The sequence below is a fragment of the Cibotium barometz genome, chromosome 18, assembly GCF_041138505.1.
Source record: "Cibotium barometz isolate CiBa-2024 chromosome 18, ASM4113850v1, whole genome shotgun sequence".
In the NCBI taxonomy this organism is placed as follows: Eukaryota; Viridiplantae; Streptophyta; class Polypodiopsida; order Cyatheales; family Cibotiaceae; genus Cibotium; species Cibotium barometz.
In genome coordinates this window covers 27,457,994-27,477,200 of record NC_141063.1, presented here as the reverse complement: position 1 = coordinate 27,477,200, position 19,207 = coordinate 27,457,994, and the positions used below count along the sequence as shown (strand labels likewise).

The window sequence follows — 19,207 nt, the reverse complement described above, 5'->3', positions numbered from 1 at the left end:
TCTTCATCATGGGATCCCTCCTTACCATGTTCCTTCTCTCCTGTTTCATCACTTATATGTCACACGGAGGGTCTGTAGGGATCCCAACCTCCTCTCACATGCAGCATGAGGAGTGGCCCCCCAAGTTCAATGGAAAGATGGATGTTGAGGCAGTTACAAATTGGGTCAAGGAGATGCCTGTCTATCTTTCAACTGCGGGCTGAGTTTAGATGTAATAATCATGAGATATTCAGCCTTACATAGCAATTGAGCAGCCAGAGCAAGGGCCAAGCATGCATTTGAAGGAAAAATCTATAGGAGATTGTGGACATCACATTTGTCATCAACTTGGCTGCATTTTTTGTTTGTTGATCATTTTGTATATATGAGGGAGTCGTCGTACATTGTTTTGTTTGTTTATTGAATTTGATTTCTTGGGGATGCACATTTGATTGGAGTAGATACCTATGTGTCTGTTTGTGTTTGCATAAGCCTTCCACTCTGATTCTCTATCTGTTAACACTCTCACAACAGTACTACATCTATAGTTGCTATTATAGCGTAGGATTCGCTAGAATATGTTTTTCTTTCTCAGCATTCTCTCGATGTGGTGATTGTTTGGATTAGGAAGCAGCATTTGGACTTATCCGAATTTGGAAAAGTTAGATTTGTGTTAGTTTGACCCAAGGTTCTTGCAAAATTTTTGTTTCCAGCATTCCATGTGGTGGACACAATTGTGGATGGTCAGAATCTTTGCTCATTCATCCATTTGAGCAGATTCTGCAGCTTCTGGATCTTGAGAGGAATTGGTCAGGGGTGTTCTCAATGAGAGGTTTATCTAGAGCTTTTAGAGGAGGATTCTCGTCAATGGGGGCAGGTGCTTCCTCGGGAGGTGTTTGATTGGGGATCTCATGTGAAGATGCATTTACAAGTTCTTGTGTTTATGAGGGAAGGATGTATAGTATTAAGGCATTAAAACTCCTCCAAAAGGCATCCAAAACTTTCAGATTTTGGGGGACGCCTGGGTGATAAAGTTGCACAATGCGGAAGCAAAACACATAGGAGGGAGGGAGAGAGGAAGAGACATCAGACAATGAACATCTTTAATAAGAGGCTTTACAATGGCAATACTAGCTAGCAGATGGTGTAGAGCAAGTGTGCCTATGAATAGGTTCAATGATTGACAAATGAGAAGGGAAGAGGACTTCATATAGGGAGGCTTGTGGGATGGCTGACTGACCCCATGTAGCTAGCGCCGATAGCAGAGCAGGTTAGCATAAATGTGAAAATACACAGGTCCAATAATAGATCTAGATCCCACATCACAATGAGATGCACAATATTCTAACACCCCCTCTATAGCTCATAGTGTGCAAAAGTCTGAAGGAGATAAGCTGATGAGGATGCAACCACGGACACTCCACAGTACTGCAGATACCGGACAGCCTGACTCCTCGAAACAAAATGTCACCTTGGATAGCAAAGAAATCTACTTGGTGGCTCCTAGTATAGAATTATGAGTCTATGGAAAACACCGCTCCCATCATCCCCTAATAGGAGCTATAGTGGACACATAACATCCAAAAAAACCTCTAACAATGAACCTGGTACTTATCCACTACATAATCTTTGATACAACAAGCAATAGACTTGGAACACATCCAGTCCATAGCTCCAAAAATGAACTCGTCTCGCCATATATTTTACGTGCTTGAAACTCTGACACACTGGTCTCATGCACCAAAAATTAGGCTCCTCTCTTGCCCACAGGCTTCCTCTGGCTAGAAGCACACGAGGGGAAACTATCTGTATAACTATAGAAGTTGACCATCCAAGTCCTCCGTAGCTTTTCAACCTTGGGGACACTAGCAGTATCAGAGTCACCATCCTGTATATGATCATTACATTTCTTTGAAAACTTGGTCTTGGCATGGGCTTTAACATTGTTGCAATCCTTGGCTAAATGATCGTGCTTTCCACAAGAGTAGCAGTGACACCATCCTATCTTTTGGATTGTTTGTAAGTCATTGATCCTGTCCACTAGGAGGAAACCTTACCTTCTACATAGAAACAAGGAGAGTCATAGTATGGGACACTTTATGGGAAGAAAACGTAGATCATAGGGCTATTAAATGAGGAAAGAGTTTTGATTATAGGTTGGTTACATCATATGAAAAGAATGCACCATGCGTGGCTCATAGGCAATACACATATGGGTGAGAAAATGCAGCACATAAGGTGACTATATGAGCTGCGTGTGAGCATCAGTATTGAAAGCGTATGGAAGATGGCTGTGTGAGCTTTTACAGGAGGAGATAAACACAGCTCATGAAGGTTGGTCAACCAACCAAGAAAACTTGATGCATGATGGTGAACCAAATTTGTGTTTGGTTTGGCAGGGTTGCTAATGGAGAGAACGGGATAGCGATGTATATTGATGATGCTATAGAGATATCTAGAACATGGCCCAATAGTTGAACATTGGATACAAAACATGTGTCGAAGCTTGTAGGTGTTTATATGGTTGCACTTTGACAAACCAATTGGTTTGTTTGTTGACATACACATGTTTAAGTATGGCCCCATACACATGTTGAAAGAAAATTGGCTAGATAAATCCCCTTTCCATGATGATATACTCTTAATTTGAGTTTTACAAAAGGAAGCCACATGATTTCCTCCTCTCAAACCACAAGTAATGGTGAGCTATCATTGTTTCCTTACTTGTAAACTCTTAGTCTCATTTCAATATACAAGGGGGCAGTTTTGGAGGGGGGGCAAAGGGAATAATGGAAGTGGAGGTAGCATATACATTGCAAGATTGTGTGGTTGAATAATTTCTTTTTTAATTAATCTAGTGCGCCTGATTTTATTTTTGAATTCATTTAGTGCCTTTTTTGTTAGGTTAATAATTTCCATAACACTTTCTAATATCATCATGTATATGCCCCTCCCCAATGCAAAAAACTACCACATGCTTTTTGAAACACAACACAAACTTCTTTCCTCATCATCAAAAAATTGTCCTTTTTTTAAGGGGGGTTCAAGCCTTGCTTTGATACCAATATTTAAGACCTAGATTAAAGTGATTATCTTTTATTAGTGCTTGTTTCTTTGATTTTTCTTAGAAAGGAATTTATACATAAAACATTGGCATGATCATCCACATAAGTGCTATAGGTCCTTTGATAATCAATAATGTCTTAATTGTTAATAAGGAAAAACATTGACATGATCATCCACATCAGTGCTATAGGTCCTTTGATAATCAAGAGTGTCTTAACTGTTAGGAGAAAACTCCACAAGCCTAAGGGCTTCACACTAATCTTTTAAATTTCACAGGCTACAATACTACTTTCATCATTTTACAAGTTTATATGGAAGGTTAACCCTGTTTTGGTATCCTTTTCCCCTCTATCTTTCTTAGAGAGGTTGAACAAATATGTGGCTTGAACTCTTGTGTTTTTCATATATATGAAAAATGGTTTTGAGTTTTGAGTTTCATTATGACCAAAGGAGTCCCCTTTCTAAGAATCTTAATCTTTAATTCTTTTCTTAACAAGGATATAAATAATATTATTAATGTCTAAATATCATTATTTTCACCCCATTGGTTCTTTTACAAACAAGTTGTAAACATTGAATATATCATTATCTTATACATCCCCAATTTATTTCCTTCACTAGTCCTTGAATAAATCCCCTTATAGTCATAAGACATTGAAGTAAAATCTCAATCATTCACTTAACACAAAACTTGAAATTGAACAATTGATACCATAATTGAAAAACAATATAAAACATAGAATATAAGAACTTCCCTAAAACTATCTAAACTTAATTTCAATCCCCAGTCATAATTCATATTCCCACGGAATAATTTAGCTTTATAACTAAGTCCTACATTATTCACTCTACAATTCTTCTATAAAATTCGGAATCAACTCATAATTTGACTTATCCTTAAACCTAAGATTTTACAAATCTACAATCTTAGATTTTTCAAAAGCATTTATTCAATCTTTCCTTTAAAATAATAAATGCTTATGAAAAATATACAATCTTAGATTTTTCACATGCATTTATTCAATCTTTCCTTTAAAATAATATGACTTGAACCATAAACCTACAAACATTTTATAAAGCGTGCTTACTTACTAACTCAAGGCCTCTTAACACAAGGTAAATCCATGCCGACTTCCTTATGCATAAATAAGGTCTATGTTATCCTTATATTCAAGCTTGATTTACAAACCCAACCTATTACTAACTCAAGACCTCTTTTAACACAAGCTTGATTTACAAATCCAACCTATTACTAACTCAAGACCTCTTAACATAGACATAACAAAAGCCAAAGCCCTGCCAACTTCCTTATGCATAAATAAGGTCTATGTTATCCTTATATTCAAGCTTGATTAACAAACCTATCCTATATGGTAAATCAACCTAACTCCTCGTAAATGACCATGTTTAAGTAATACTTAAATAACTCTTCTTAGTCTTACAATTACTCATAACCTAAATCTAGGTGATTCCCCACAACTTAATTATTGGTGTTCGATTCATTATTTTTAGAATGTTTTATTACCTACCGGAAAGAGGAAATTATCATGCTATTTCATGCATGTTATATACTCATGTGGATATAAACTAAAGCTTGGGCAAATCTGAGAAGGATATGGGGGAGAGGATGATTTTCAACTCACAGTACTGTTATTGCCTACTTTCGGCCTCCTCTAGAAACACATTCACAAGAGACTACCTTAGTACGATATAATCACCATGGGGATCTCACCAATGGTCGAGCTCATAACCCTCATGGTCTCCAAGATCCACAAGAGACTACCTATGTAAGCTATAATCACCATGGGGATCTTTCCAATGGCAGAGCTTATAGCCCTCAAGGTCTCCAAGCTCCACACCTCCTTGGAGAGGAATTTTTGTCACCATCTCCCACCATGATCATTATCACATTGTCGTGTTGTCATGTTAGACTATGGGTCCTCATCCCTCATTTCTCACCTCAAAACACTCATACAATCTCACTATCATGTATTATTAGAGAAGGGATTGACACAAGAGAAAGACTCTATTGCTTGCACAATGGAGAGTATGTTGTATTATAAGAGAAAGTGATTTATATACAAGGCAATAAGTATTCACACACATTTAAATTGTGGTCGATCGGGCACCCAAGGTTCATTAGTGGTCTATATCTTGTACAATGCTTAATCTCATATAACATGCATGAAGTACATTCATAGTAGTAGGTAATCCATTCTAGCTTGTTGCCACCCACACAGAGAGCAGGAATCGTCTCATAAATATTCCACCATTTTTGGGTGCCCATCCAAGTTATAGATTTGGAAACCATTGCTTCATAAATTGATCATACATGCTTGTGGTCTCTATATATTCAATGTAGAATTATAGTGACAACTCTTATCAACCACACAAAATGGATTGACATTGCCCCCTCCATGATGTTGTGACAGTGCATCCTTGTGATTGAGTTTCTAGACTTTGTTGTGGGGGAGAATTGAAATGTTGTTTTGTTAATGTTTATGATGTTGCATGAATGGTCATGGTCATTGCTCCTCCGCAAGGATAGTTAGTACATGATGAAGTTAGTAAACGGGATATACATTTTGTGAGTGAATTCCCCTTTTTAAATTCTTCTTCTTCTTTTTCGCAAAATCACAGGCAGGATTACATTGATTATGTTAAGTTAGCAATGAGTCTAAGGCTTATTAGCAAGGGAGGGGAAGAGGTGGGGGTTTTGGATGAATATCAAATGAGAAACTGATATTCGTTCTCGTATTCTAATGATTGTGTCAACATTCATCCATCCAAGTATTACACCTATGTACCTTGATTCTCTTTGGTGTATGACTTGACGATATGAATGAAGCATGGCTAGTAAATAGTTAATCTCTTTTTTTCTTTTTCTTGTGTGTGTGTGTGTGTACGCGTGCGCATGCGTGCACATGCATTCAAGTGATCTACAGGCATGTAGAATGATCTGAAAGGGTTCCCTCTGGTGTGAAAAAATCAGATTTGTTTTCAAGATATTCATGTCTGAAAAACGTCACCATCTTAAGGAACAAATATGCTAACATTATTCACTTATGTTAAAGAATCTGAGCTCAATGTGAAAAGTGCCATTCATCCTGAACATTTTTGTTGATAAGAAAAACCAAACTAGTTTTTCATGATGTGAATTTCTTGAGATATTCATGATGTGAATTTCTTGAGATATTCATGTTGTGAATATCTTGAGATATTCTAGCAACAAAAACAATCTTGTTAATTTATGATTTTGACTAGATATGGGATTTCTTAAGCCCTATGGAAGCTTGTGATCACCTTAGTTGATGAAATTGAAGTGCTTTTTTAGGCATGAAAAACTTCAGATATTCATGCTTCGTGAACATCTTACTGCTTTTTCACGTCGAAAAAACTCTTAAAGTTCATGTTGCTAAGCTGATTTTTTGAAGCCATGAACTTTGGTTGGTTTTTCACATTAATAATTGAACTTTTGAGTTTTCTTCCTTTGAGGTTCTCTCATGGTTCAAGTGGTTTGTTAAAAAGGTTAGGTATGGTTTTCATTGGTTTTGGAACAACATTTTTTGGCTTGAAAAACTTGAAATACTAAGGGTCATGAGTTTCCACTAGTTTTTCACGTAAATGAGCTTTTGCATTGCCTATTTTTTAGGTGATTTTATGGTTCACCTAATCATTGTGAAGATCTAAGAATAATAACTGTTGTTGTTGAGGCCAATCTCTTAGTCGTGAAAAACTTGAGGTTTTCATGGTGTGAATATGTCCACTGGTTTTTTTTACGCCAAACTGATTTTCTAAATTTCATGCTTTTGAGTGGCCTTTATTATTCCCCTGACTTTTAAGAAGTTCTAAGAATGTTTATCTTGAGATACTCATACATGATTATCTTATGAAATTCATGCATGAGCATTACATAGATGTTTTGTGCATCTTGCCTTTCATGGGAAAAAGGATATTGGAGTTCATCATCACAGGTGATGAAAAGGAGCCAGAGATAGGTGAAGAAAATCCCACCCCTCAACAAGTGTAGGCATATAAAGCATGGCATAAAAGAGCTAGAAATCTGTTGTACTTGTTGTTGTCTGTCAGCATGACATATTTTAAAATTGTGCATATAAAGGATACATACATGCCCAAGGAGGCTTGGGACACCTTGGTGAAGATGTACATTATAAACACCCAAGCTTGGAGGATGCAGTTGTTAATCGCCCGATAGAAGCTACGGACTAGTACGGCTTGAAAAACTAGCCAACGAACATAGGCCGACAGTAGACGACAGTGCACATGCGACAACGCACATGCACACTCACAAATCTGGTCCCTGAAGATGTCTATAGGAAACTGAAAACCACATGAACGACCCCCAAAACGTGCCCGAAATCAAAATCAAACCGCAAAACTTCAGTACAAAGTACTCCACACTTCATGGTCCTCTTTCTTCTCATAGAAGGGCTCCTTGAACCAATTTAAGAAAACAGGCGACTTGGCATAAAAGGTAGGCAATATACTGGCAGCAAACGGGGGAGATAAACGTATGCTCTAATACCAAATGTTGGAAACAGGGTTGCAGGAATGTGTGCGCACGCACGCACACACACACACACACACATAATGGAGAAGCTCAAGGGAGCACACAATGAGATGATAGATTGATAATGAATGTGTGCTATACAAACATGATAAGTATACCCCAAGATGGGTGTATACTAGCACAGGGAAAAAAAACCTCCTAAAGAGGGAAAAAGTACCCCGATTGGTCCTAGTGTGTTCACACACATTATTATCATATATGGCTACTTTTTTAGCCTTCCCTGATAAATTTAGCCTCATATCAGATTATACACTAGTGTTCATGGACATTTGGACTACCTACACGCCAAATTTGTTCCCAATCCGACATAGGTTGTTCACTGCCTATTTTTAGCCTTCCCTATTAAATTTAGCTTTAATTCTTAAAAAAGTGAGACTTAAGGATCCACATCATTGACATTTTGATATGAGAATTACTCTTGTTTATTATGAATTATATTTCTTATTTTATATTGGGGATGCTTGTGTGTGCCTGTTGTACATGTAATTTGATTTTTATGGTTGCCTATTTTATCCTCAAAAAAGTGGGACTTAAGGATCCACACAAAGATTGACATTCTGATATGAGAATTAATTTTGTTTACTGGGAGTTATATTTCTTATTTTATATCGGGGACGCTCGTGTGTGTCATGCCTGGTACGCGTAATTTGATTTTTATGGTTGCTTATATCTCATGATGACGTTGCAATTAATCGATGTGTTCAATTAATTGTTTAACTAACGATTTTGTCTATGAGTATAGGTACTTAGATATGCAAGGGTGCCGATTTAGGTGTCGCATGGCATACGATGTGCGAGGGTACCGATTGAGGTATCACACTATAGAAGGGTATCAAGATTAAGGTGTCATATGGATGGTGGATTGAGTGGTGGCGTGTAGACGGAGATCATTTTGTTAAATCATGTATTAGAATTTCATAAATTATTTATAGCTTTTCATGTAGCTAGGTTATTTTATGTGCAAGTGTGCACAAGGTTATTTCATGTGTAAAGGCCCATGGGTATTTATATTTGGGCAAAGGTTTTGATATGTATAAACCTTAGGAACCTTGATATGGTTATTAAAATGTAAAGAAAATTCCAAAATATGAAAAAAGAAAGCCCAAAATTGTACGCACCACTATTAATAGCTCCTTACTCAAGTTGTGGAAGTGGGAGCTACACGCTTGATTGAGGGGAAAATTGCATGCAGCATTGGTCTCTTGTGTGGTACCTTCTACTCTATTTCTTGTTGCACATTTATTTCATGTATACTTTAGTCAATTTGTATTTAATTGAATGGTCATGTTCTTTGTATTATTTGAGTTTTGTATTATTCTTCATCAAGTATTTAAAGATCCTGTAACACATTCTCAACATCCAACTTGTCAATTTGGTGCATTTGGGCAAGTTACGGGGATCGACGGTTAGAGGCCTTTTTCGGTCTCTTTTGACCTTAAAAGCAAAAGTAAATCTAAGTCTACAACTCTGAAGCCATTAGGAGAAGAGTGTTCTTGGTTTGAATATAACTTATAGACTATTGATCAGAACCAACCAAGGTTTTGCATAGAGGTGGTCCATACCACATAGGACCCTCTGTAGACAACTTACATTCTGGATGAGTGTTCAAAAACTAGCCAGGTTTTCATACCTGCTTTCAATTCCTCTGCCGCCTTGGACCCATATCAAATTCTAAGCATACACATGTGTTCACGACACCTTAAAGCACCTACACACCAAATTTGGTCCTAATCTGACATAGTTGGGTTACTATTTACTTTTAGCATTTCTTGCTAAAATTAGTAGATATTCATGAAAAAGTTGGGTTGAAGCATCTACAATGTGCATGGCACTCCAAAAAGCCCACCTATCAAGTTTGAGTTAAAAGCCTTTTGTAGCTTCTTTTTGGGAAAAAAGACCAAAAAATTTTCTAAGTCTAGAATTGAGAAAAACCTTAGAGAATGTTAGAAATGCACCAAAATATCATGTGACATTGGGGACATGAGCATATGGTTCATTAGGTTTATAGCCAACTTGGTGTGAACACTTCAAGTGTGAACTACCTCTTCGTTAGAGTTAAAAGATAGGGTTTGGTGCCTATAAAAGGGGATTGTACTTGGTGGTTCATTGATCTCAATCAATATCCTCCTCAATGGGACAAATAGAAGGTACAATTGGTATGGGTGAGATATTGATATCTCGGTGCCAATAGTGTACTACATCATCGGGGAAAAACCACCTGAATTGTGCCTCTTGCCTCATGGTCCTAGGTGATACTATTGCTATTCTTTGACACGATGGTGGATAGAACACGCCCTTTGGGTTTCCACCTTCTACTAATGTAAGCTCATCTCATTTGCCTATTCTTTGACAATGGACATAACATCCCTTGGGTTTCCACATTCTACTCTGATGTAAGTAGGAGTAGAAGCTCATCCTCATGCGCCTATTATTTGACAATTGACATAACATCCTTTGGGTTTCCACCTTCTCCTTCGATGTAAGTAGGACAAGACTCCACTGGCAATCGTGCGCCTAATCAACTGGTCGTCCAACAAGCGAAGTTCAAGAAAGCTCTCATAAATATTTATTCTTACTATAACCACACAAATGCTAGTTAACAATCATGTTAGTTGCTTTTGTGGCTCACAATGAGTAGCATTCTACTTGGATCTATTATAACCCACATAGATCCCCAAATTCATTCTTATATAGAAGTTCTTGATGTGGAGGGAAGCAAGAAGAGGAAGAGATAATTGCAACACAGTAGATGTGAAGTCAGAATCCATTAGAGAAAATACACACACAAAATAGGATCAATGTAAGGAGAACATTCTAGATTGAAGAACAAGATGATGAGGTTGAACTACTCTTGGTCACTAATGTAATGACATAGAATAACAAAGTCTTGATTTTAGTGGACAAAGGATGATAGACTTGGCTTACAGTTCTTGGGTATTTGGAGCCTCATGTGTGTGTGAACCTCCTCTTATAGCCATTTTATGTGTGAGTGTGAAAGTAGTGATGTCATATGTTTAGCAATGTGTCATTGTCCCAACGTATGTGATGTGTCAAAGATAAAGCTTTTAAGCCTATAAAAGGCATTTTACTCTTTAAAGCTCATATAACATCAATCAATAGAAGATATTATTAAGTCGTGCAATAGTTCTCTCTCTTAAGTATACTCTCTCTCTCTCTCTCTCTCTCTCTCTCTCTCTCTCTCTCTTTGCACTACCACACAACATAAATATCTTTCATCCTCCATTGCTGCTTGCCCCTAATCTCTCCTACATGGTATCAAAACTAGGCTTTCAAATCGTTATGCTTACTGTGATTGCCGAGAGGTTATTGCCCCGCTAATTTAAAACTGGGAGCCACTAGGAGTTGGCTGCCCAGAGCTATCTCGTGGACTGCCACCAATTTTGGACGGTGCTAGTGTAGAGTGCCCCACCTCCACTCAGCCCAACGGCACCGTCGCTTGCCAATTTCATTTCCAAACTTGGATCATGAAAGTGTTGAGACATATGCCGCCTTCGCCCAGTTCATCACCATGTCATCGCACCATGCTTCTTTGCCCTCTTTGCCGTGTCATCACTTCTTTGCCCAGTTTGCTACTTCTCCGCCCTGAGCACAAAGAGTTAGCAGAGAGCCCTCTGCGCGTAAATTTGCCCACGGTTAGGAATATTTTTGGTGATGGTCTTAGCTATGGAGTTGACTTTGAAAGGGGAGGCGAAGGGCTTCGTAGTTCCGTCAGGCCATTCACCGGCACCACATGCATGTGTTCTTTATTGATGGACACGATGTGATGAAGTGATGTGAAGAAAAATATGATGACTCCACACGGGAGGCCGTGCACATGCGTCGCATGATGAACATGCGTTCTCTAGTGTAAGAGTTGATGGTGGACGATTGCGGGCAAGTTGCAAGAGTTTATGTCTAGATCTGGTGGGTCATATTGAAGATGAAGATGAAGACTTTGGCATGCACGGGTATAGGTGAAAGCTGGGGCTTTGATGTGAGAATCTTTACCTTGACACAACCCTTAAAGGTTTCATCTTAGGGTTTTTTGAAAGTGTGACTAGATTTGTGCCCACATCTAGAGCTGTTGTAGAAGCCAAGCTCGCCCATGAGCCAATTCAAAGAGAACAGCTTTGAGTCTCAGGATATTCAATGTGCTATCTGCAAGGAAGATTTCTTGGCCCATTAGCTATAGCAAGTCTCCCTCATTGAGGAAGACTATGATTAGGCATTCTAGTTGTTTGTGTGTGTGTTTTGTGAGTTCTCTGTGTAGATTTAAAAATAGGATGAGCTTAAGCTACTCTTGGCTACTAATGTAGTAACATATAATAACAAAGTCTTGATTTAGGATGAGGTATTCGAAGCCTCGTGTGTGTGAAATAGCCCTTAGATGTCTTAGTGTGTTGTTGTGTGTGAACAACCTCTCATAGTCGTTTTATGTGTGAGCGTGGTAAGTAGTGATGTCATATGCTTAGCCATGTGTGATTGCCCCAATGTATGTGATGCGTCAAAGATAAAGTTTTTAAGCCTATAGAAGGCACTGTACTCTTTGAAGCTCATATAACATCATCAATAGAAGATATTATTGAGCCGTGCTATAACTCTCTCTCTCTCTCCATGTGTATCTCTGCACTCCCACACAACATGGATATCTTTCATCCTCCAAAGCAACTTTCCCTTAACCTACCCTACATGGTATCAAAGCTAGGCTTTTAAATTGCTACCGCTAGCTTATTTCACTACTGTCTAGGTTATTGCCTGATGATTCAAAACCGAGAGCCATTATGAGTTGCCTACCAAGAGCCACTGTGGGCCACCACCAATTTTGGGTGATGCTAGTGCAAAGTGCACCATCGCTACTCAGCCCAATGACAATGCCGCGCCCGCAAATTTCATCTCGCCAAACCTGGGTGATGCGATTGTGGAGAGAAATGCCGCCTCTGCCCAGCTCCCGACCGTGCCACCATGCCACGCTTCTCTACCCTCTTTGCTGCACCATCGCTTCTTTGCCCAGTTTGCCGCTTCTCCACCCTGTCTTCCCTCACTGCAAAGACGGGTATCTTGAGCACAAAGAGTCAACAGAGAGCCCTCTGCACATAACTTTGCCCATGGCTAGGCAATGGTCTTAGCTTTGGAGCTAGGCCTCTTTGTGGCGATGATCTTAGCTTTGCAGCTAAGTTTTAACAGAGGAGGCAAATGGCTTCATAACCTTCCGCGAGACCATGCACAGGCTCCACACGATGATGAACATACGCTGCCTGTGCACAGGCTGCCATCCATTCCATCAACATATGGATCAAGGCCGCCTTTGAAGCCTTGATGAAACAAGTGGTAACAAACAAAAGGTACCCAAAAGAGACTATCCCCAAACCTTACTAGGTTTCCCTGATCAGGCAAGTAATACTCATGGAATGCTGGAAACAAACATTTTGCAAGAACGTTGGGTCAAACTAACACAAATCTAACTTCCCCAAATTTGGTTAAGTCCACAGGCTGCTTCCTTATCCAAATAATGAGCCACATCGAGAGAATGTTGAGAAAGAAAAAAAACATTCTAGCTAATCCTAAGCTCTAATAGCAACTGTAGATCCAGTACTGCTGTGAGAGTGTTAACAGATAGAGAATCACAGTGGAAGGCTTATCCAAACACAAACAGACAAATAAGTATCTACTCCAATCAAATGTGCATCCCCAAGAAATCAAGTTCAATAAACAAACAAAACAATGTACGACGACTCCCTCAGATATACAAAATGCTCAACAAACTGACAAATGCAGCCAAGTTGATGACAAATGTGATGTCCACAATCTCCTATAGATTTTTCCTTCAAATGCATGGTTGGCCCTTGCTTTGCTGTTGGATTGCTATGTAAGGCTGAATATCTCATGATGAAAACGCCACACCTATTTATAGGGCCTTTTATGGGTCTACTTGATTGACCACAGTTATTAAAGGATTAGCCGACATGCTCTTTGCTGCAGGCTGACTATCACCCAGCCAGCCCTGCATCCCAACCCACTGCCTTCTGCCTACTAGTCCACGCACAACCAGCATGTCCTCTCCAGCCTGGCCAACTAGGCTACTAGCACTAGCACCCATCATGTCCATTGTCTGGGGCAGCCAGTCCCTGATGGTGGCTGCCCAGCCGATCCGTAAGTGCATTCGATTACCCACCACTAAGACTGAAACGACACTACAGAGTAGACATGGGTGCAACACACAAGAAACTCCATTCCAGTCTCACCCAAGAAATTGAAAGTCCGAAGCACTGGGAGACCATTTTGTGTCCTACTTTGAAGCTAACATTAAGTCCTCGCCTTGTAAGCACAGAAGCTTGTAAATGCATCTCCACAGAAGACACCTAATCAAGCACCTCCCGAGGAAGCACCTGCCATTAATGAGAATCCTCCTCTAGAAGCCCCAATTAAAACCTGTCATTGAGAACACCCCGAGAAATTCCTTTACAGAAGTTGCAAAAAAAAACATCCACTAGTGCATCTGCTCATATGGATGAATGAATCATAAAAGTAGACAACACTCCTTAGTACTGTTGAGTCAAACCTGTATCCACAAGTAACTCCTCAGCACCCTATGCTCGGACCAATATCCACCAACTCCACGGAAATATCCGTGTGCTACACCCAACCAGAATCTCTGGGTAATGTCAAAGGAGGCGAATCCGAGACACAAGAAAAACAGAGGAGGAGCTTTCCCATCGGAAACATGCCACATGCCCAAGACATGCAACGGCACTTCCAAACAAAACTTGGGAGAAAAACTCCTCCGCACATCCACCCAAGTCCACCAGCACACTTACATAATTACTCCTCCGTACATCCACCCAAGTCCACCATGGACTTTTTGCAATGCACTCGGGCATTGAAGAAATTGACAGCAGTGAAACCAAAGATCCTTCACCCAGCTCTTTAAGGCTCAGAAGACTCGTGTTAGTCCCCTGACTGAAAACTTCTTCCTTCCGTCGCCGCAGCCTCGGGAAACCACTGGCCAGAAATACCCAGCTTTTCCATGCACTCAGCACAGTTGGGCACATGGTTTGTTCGATTAGTAAATTCAATCGATGGAAATCGTCCCCATTTACCATGGCATGATGCTGCAAATAATCCTGACCCACCATAACAAAGCAGCACCGTGAAAGTTGTCGGGATAAGACGACGATTATTAAAGATTGACAGGCATCTCCTTGACCCAATTTGTAACTGCCTCAACATCCATCTTTCCATTGAACTTGGGGGCCCACTCCTCATGTTGCATGTGAGAGGAGGTTGGGATCCCTACAGACCCTCCGTGACATATAAGTGATGAAACAGGAGAGAAGGAACATGGTAAGGAGGGATCCCATGATGAAGACCGTCCACGGAATACATCCGAATCACCCATCCGAATGACGACTCCCATGCTGGGGCTCATGCCAGCCCGAGCATTCCCAAAACCACCAAAAGCAACCTTCCAAATGTTGCTCACCATGCTTAGGCTGGTCCACCTCTTGCTTGTGGTGGCCTTTCTGCTTGGATTGGCGGGCAACAATGGATGCAGAGTTCGAGCTCCGTGGGTCCAAATTTCCCGCCCCGCAAGGCACCAACCTCTTGACGGAAAGCCAACATCTGCTCGACTTGCGTGCGGGCCTTAACAGCCATCTACTCTGTCAACATATGGGTCAAGGGGCAACCATCATCTGATCCTTCACACCTGTAAAGAGAAACAAATGGTACCGAGTAGTAAAAGAGACTTTCCCCAAACCCTTACATGTTCCCTTGGTTCCACCCTAGTCATGCAGGCAACATACATGGGATGCTGCAAAATAAATGTTCACAAGAACCTTGGGACAAACTAACACAAAATCGAACTTTCTTCAAACCCAGATGTGCTCTCTTGACTCTACGGGCTGCTTCCCTAGCCAAACAATCAACACACACAGATGGAATGGCGGGAACTTGCTAGGGTTTAAGCAATTGTAGACCAACAGAGTCTAAAGAGAGAATGGCAATGGAAGACTTACGCAAACACACACACACACACACAAGTATCTCCTCCAATATGGTGGCAAGCCAAGCTCAAGTTTACCACACACACACACACACAAGTATCTCCTCCAATATGGTGTCAAGCCAAGCTCAAGTTTACAACAAACAATTTCGACGAGTGTATGGGAAAAAAATGATCAACAAACAGAGAGATGCCCCATGCTCATGTCCTTTGATTCCCTCGCAATTTCGCCTTCAGCTGCAGGCTTGGCCCTTGCTCTGACTGCTGCTTCACTGTTGCGTCCCCCCATATGACAGTGTGTGCCATCCACCTCCTGATATTGAGAAGCTTCAAATGAGGGGAGAGATCTCACAGCCAATGAAGTGTGGGGCTAACTAGCTGAATCTGCCATGTGTGGTTGTGGTGGAAACCGATGATCCAAAGCCTCCTCCTTTATCCTGTAAAAAGGAGAGCAAGAGAGGAATGTCAGGAAGCAAAATCAAGAGCAGCAATGGTTCAGAACAAACATGTGGGTGAGGTCCATGGAGTCCCCTGCGCAGTCCAGTGCTGCTAGCCGAGGTGGCTGTCCGTAACTGGCAGCAGGTAGGAAGTGTAAGATCACAGAACTCTGGACTAGAAAGGCAGAGGCTATTCATTCATGTCAAGTGCACACTGGCTCCTCCTGCTGACAGATCCCATGACGGATGCGTAATCCAACATTGCTGGGGCTCATGTCGCCTTTTGCCTCAACAACAGCAGCAGCATGGTTCAGAACAAACATGTGGATGAGGTCCATGTGTGGTTGTGGTGGAAACCGATGATCCAAAGCCTCCTCCTTTATCCTGTAAAAAGGAGAGCAAGAGAGGAATGTCAGGAAGAGAGAACACAAAATCAAGAGCAGCAATGGTTCAGAACAAACATGTGGATGAGGTCCATGGAGTCCCCTGCGCAGTCCAGTGCTGCTAGCCGAGGTGGCTGTCCGTAACTGGCAGCAGGTAGGAAGTGTAAGATCACAGAACTCTAGACTAGAAAGGCAGAGGCTATTCATTCATGTCAAGTGCACACTGGCTCCTCCTGCTGACAGATCCCATGACGGATGGCTGGGGCTCATGTCGCCTTTTGCCTCAACAACAGCAGCTGCAGCATGGAAAGGGTGGGATCTGTCTCCTTCTCCGTCGTAGGGCTGGTCTGTCTCCTTCTCCGTCGTAGGGTATGCGAACACAGCCGGTAGCCCAAATGAAATCAGAGCCCCGGCATGGCCTGCGGCACTGCTGCGCGGTTTCATGGTTTGGAGTTTTGTTTTGGGTGGGGGCCGCGCGAACGCGAGCCCCCGCTACCACAAATTATGACGTGCACTCTCCCCGTTGGGGAGATGCTAGGGTGCAGCCCGTCCGGGAGTGCAATGGAGAGGCCAACCCTAGGCCATCGGCCATCCTGATCACCGATCGACCCCGCCCAGGTAAGTATACCTTCCAGCCGCGCGTGGACGCTGTTTAGTAGGCGCCTCTCGACCAGCCACGCCAACCTATTATGGGACCTTTCCCACGACACGCGCAGCACTAAGCGTCTGGACCACCCTCAAAAAGAGTCGAGGCTTGGAATAAGCTAAGCTCTCTCTACTACAAGTATCTTGTGGACATGCATGGGGGAAAAGACACACATCACACTTCCATACTCTACTACTACATGGTGTAGGCAATCACCTGTACTGCTGTTATATGAGCCTCAAAGAGGACACTGCCTTTTATAGGCTTATCTTCTTTCACACATCACGTACCCTCCCTGGGGCAGTGACACAAGGCCACATCACCGCTTATCACACTCACACATAAAAACGGCCTCGCGTCCACAGTCATCAATTTTTTCTTCATCATCGCGGCCATCAACCCCTACACAACACGAGAGAACGCATGCAGCATCATGTTCATCACGTGTGGTGCCTATGCGCACGGCCTCGTGGAAGCTACGAAGCCCTTCGCCTCCTCTTCCAAAGTCAGCTCCAAAGCTAAGGCCATCGCCACAAAAAGAGGACCACCCATGGGCAAAGTTATGTGTGCAGAGGGCTCTCTGCTAAATCTTTGTGCTGCTCAAGAAACCCTTCTTTGCACGGCGAGGGCAGAGAGGCAGCAAACTCGGGCAAGAAACCCTGTACTCACACCACCCAAGTTTGGCGGCAAAATTGGTGGGTGGCACCGTCGTTGGGCTGAGTGGACTCTCTGCACTAGCAGCACCGCTCAGAGTTGGTGGCGGCCCATGGCGGATCTAGGCAGTGGCTCTCCCGGTTTTGAATCAGCGGGGCGGGCAATAACCTCTGGTGGTTACTAGCAATAAGCTAGCGGGGCAATAACCTCTGGTGGTCACTAGCAATAAGCTAGCGGGGGAAAGCCTAGCCTTGATACTGTTCACGGCGGGGAGATTAGGGGCAAGCAACTAATCATCCTTTATCCACTAAACTCAAGACTTTGTCATTATATGTCACTACACTAGTAGCCTACCAAGAGTAGCTCAACCTCATCCTATTCTTCAGTCTACAATGTGCTCCTCACATTGACCCTATTTTTGTGTGTCTAGCTTCTTCTGGTGGGATTCTAACTTCACGTCTACGGTCTTGCAATTAGTTCTCCCTAGATTCCAAGTAGAAAGCTACTCATTGTTGTGAGCCGCCCATAAAATCAACTAACGTGATTGTTAGCTAGCATTTGTGAGGTTATAGCAAGAATAAATATTTATGAGGGCTTTTCCTTGAACTTTGCTCGTTAGACCACTTGTAAAGCTTCCATTAGGCACTCTTGCCAGTGGAGGCTTTTCTACTTACATCGGAGTAGCAGGTGGAAACCCAAAGCATGTTATGTCCATTGTCAAAGAATAGGCACATTAGGACGAGCTTCTACTCCTACTTACATTGAAGTAGAAGCTGGAAACCCAAAGGGCATGTTCTCTCACATCACATACAATGGGACAATGACACATCACATACACTGGGATAATGACACATGGCTAAACATATGACATCACTGCTTATCACACTCACTCATAAAACGGCTATAAGAGCTCATTCACACACATAAACACACTAAGTTGTCTAAGGGCTATTTCACATACACATAAGACTCCGAATACCCAACAAACCCCCCTTCAGAGCAAAGGGGGTAAGACCCGACATGCAAAAGAAGTAGCTACCGTCTAGCTTCATCACATGTTGCAAAGGGAGCGATCTAGCCATTCGCAACGCCCGTGCCATGCCAATCCTCTAATCAACAAAGTGACCGAAGCAGCAAGTCTAGCTCTTCGTCACACCCGTCCCCCCCAAGCTCCTAACACGGATCAAAGATAACATGGAGCCTTTTATAAGTGAAGGCAGTACAAACATATAAAGGAAAAAAACACACATGATTATTTAACTTAGATTTCATGGACTCCCCACGTAGAGAACCCGCGACACACAAACACATAAAAACAAGTGGAATGCCCAGCCATAGTCTTCCTCACTGAGGGAGACTTGTGCTTGCTACAACTAACGGCCCAAGAAAACCTCCTTGCAAAGCAGATAGCACACTAAATGTCCTCTCAAAGCTGTTCATATTGAGTTG

The 19,207-nt window shown here is 41.8% G+C and overlaps 1 long non-coding RNA gene and 1 other non-coding gene across 2 annotated transcripts; both read right to left on the bottom strand.

The window, feature by feature from the left end:
• Window positions 1–14,104: 14,104 nt before the first annotated feature.
• On the bottom strand, window positions 14,105–16,674 carry LOC147629149 (uncharacterized). The gene is made up of 3 exons (XR_015267910.1): window positions 16,537–16,674; window positions 16,145–16,459; window positions 14,105–16,075 (listed from the first exon to the last, which is right to left on the bottom strand). It is a non-coding gene; the product is annotated as an uncharacterized LOC147629149 (long non-coding RNA).
• A 248-nt stretch (window positions 16,675–16,922) lies between these two features.
• Window positions 16,923–17,084, bottom strand: LOC147629148 (U1 spliceosomal RNA). The gene has a single exon (XR_015268032.1). It is a non-coding gene; the product is annotated as a U1 spliceosomal RNA (small nuclear RNA).
• Window positions 17,085–19,207: the final 2,123 nt, after the last annotated feature.